This window comes from Perca fluviatilis, chromosome 14 (assembly GCF_010015445.1).
Source record: "Perca fluviatilis chromosome 14, GENO_Pfluv_1.0, whole genome shotgun sequence".
Taxonomy (NCBI): domain Eukaryota; kingdom Metazoa; phylum Chordata; class Actinopteri; order Perciformes; family Percidae; genus Perca; species Perca fluviatilis.
The window spans coordinates 36,372,800-36,375,299 of record NC_053125.1 but is presented as its reverse complement, the minus strand read 5'-3'; the positions used below and the strand labels follow the sequence as shown (position 1 = coordinate 36,375,299).

At 39.6% G+C, this 2,500-nt stretch overlaps 1 protein-coding gene across 1 annotated transcript in view; it reads right to left on the bottom strand.

Moving 5' to 3' along the window:
• Nucleotides 1-2,500, bottom strand: part of LOC120572637 (sodium/hydrogen exchanger 9B2-like) — a 30,138-nt gene that overhangs the window by 25,717 nt on the left and 1,921 nt on the right.

Sequence of the window (2,500 nt, the reverse complement as noted above, 5' to 3'; positions counted from 1 at the left end):
CAAAGGTCTACACTAGTATATATAGGTTATGCTCTCATAAAACGATGGATTGGAAAGTTTGTAAGTACACCAGAAGTTTATGAACACTTTCCTGCTGGCTTCTGCTCTCTGCTGCTGCTGCTGCTACCTGCAGTAAGAGTGCTTAGGGCCGTCTATAAATTACTACACCGAAAAGAGATACAACAAAAATATTTATTAATTTAATGATTAAATAAGGTAATGTCTCCAAACTTACCTCAATTATTACTTGTCTCCTGCTAGTTATACTACAGCACTTACTTTAAAAAATAAGTTAAATTAAAAAATATTTTTGTTGCATCTCTTTTCGGTGTTGTAATTTGTAGACGATCCCTAAGCACTCGTCTCACAGCAGCAACAACAACAGCAGAGAGCAGAAGAGAGCAGGCAAGTGTTATTTACATAAACTTCTAACAGTGTTTTTAGCTAACGTTAGCAATCAAACAATCATAGAGAGCTAAAACGTTTTTCAAATGACTGCTAGCTACAAATTACCAATCAAACACAACATTGGCTGTCACCTGAATGGCGTTTTGAGCTAACGTTAGCAACCAATAGATAGCCGAAACGTTTTTGAAATGATTTCCATCTTCTATTATTGTATGTGAAGAGAAAAGTTTATTACTTTACAGATTTCACAAATTTCAGTAAGACACGTTACACCGTAAACAGTTTAAATCTGAGCATGCGCAACTCACATTTGCACTCGACCAGAGCCGGTCTGACTCGGCTAACATCGGGTATGACACGTTATGCCGTAAACCGTTTCAATCTGAGCATGCGCTACTCAAACCTGCACTCTACTCACTTTGGGTAGTGACAGCGACATTCTTTGGGAGCCATATGTCCAAAATGGCTGTCGTCAGCCTAGCTGGAAATTAAGTTTTTAATGGTTTTTCCCACAGTACTGCATAACACATGGTTTCTGAGTCTGCTTGGGTCAAGAATTTCATAAATGATAAAGATTTATTGATTTGACCTATTTTTGACCTTCAAATTCAAGATGGCCGCCAATTTTTGGCTCTTTAAATGTCAATTTTTGAAAATCGTCAAAGAGCCTTAATATTAGCCTCAAATGAAAGCTCTGCTCATACTGAGTGCAGTTATGGACCTCACAATTAAAACATACACATATGTCATCAGATGTCTGGGGTGGAACCAATGAAAGACAGAGGAGATTATTAGGCGAGCGCCGACAGCGGCGAAGGCCCTATTGAAACTGAAGGAATTATTATTATTTCCTGCAAATTAATCGCCTTTTTGAGGGGCTTAGCATATTCAAAAACTCCCCAAAATTGGCGGTCTCATCAAGTCTGGTGAAAATTTGCGTATTTTAAGGGTTTCGGGAATAGGCGCACACAAATGGCTCGCTAGCGCCCCCTAGAAAGTTAAAAAAATTGAACCCCTGCAGTGTGTTTAACGTAGACTCACGAAACTTGGTACACATATGTAACCTGTCAAGATGTACAAAAAACTTCATTGGAGCCATACCCTAAACCCAACAGGAAGTCCGCCATAAGAATTTCCCCACATTTTTGTGAGGGGCACACCGGCTAATTTCTTTCTTTAACCTTCATAGATGACAAATCCAGTGAGTAACAAACCTTTCCTCTCCACGGTCACGGAACTGCTATAGATGACCCAACTACGAGTTTGAAGATGATCGGATGAAATCTCTAGGAGGAGTTCGTTAAAGTACGACGTGGAAATGGCAAAAATCGCACTAATTTCAAACTTTCAATTCAAATGGTGGACGTCCTGTTGGGTTTAGGGTATGGCTCTAATGATGTTTTTTGTACATCTTGACATGCTACATATGTGTACCAAGTTCGTGAGTCCGTTACGCCACTGCAGGGGCTCAATTTCTTTAACTTTGGTGCGGAGGAGCTAGCAACCTTTTTATTCGCCAAACTTAAAACAACGTAAATTTACTACCAGACTTGATGCGACCGCCAAATTTTGGTGAGTTTCGAGTATGTTAAGCCCCTCAAAAAGCCAATTCATTTACCGGACGAAGAATTCGTTTAGTTTCAATAGGGCCTTCGTTGCTAATAGGTAAAATAAAATTAAAGGTGTCAGTACCCGATCCGTTCCACCGGCACAATCCGTTCTGCACATGTGCAATATGTTCATGTATGCCATGACGTATGCGCAGATGATAATACTGTTTTACGACCTGCCCGATCTGTTCCACGCTAGCCTCCACCGGGATAGCTAACAGCTAATTCGGCTAACCGCTAGCCGACAGCTAGATTCAGTCTAAAATAACATTAAGTCAAACTTAACGGGAAAAGCAGGCTACAGCTAAATTAAGACTTTACAGTAATAACAATAACGACAAGTAGTGAGTGATTGTATTTTAAATGAGCACAAGTAAAACTGACGTAACAGCTGTTATATATGTTAACGTTTATTTTCAAGTTTTATTTTGAGGGTCTTTTAAAGTTTACATGCTGTCTCAGTTAGCCGAATTAGCTGTTAG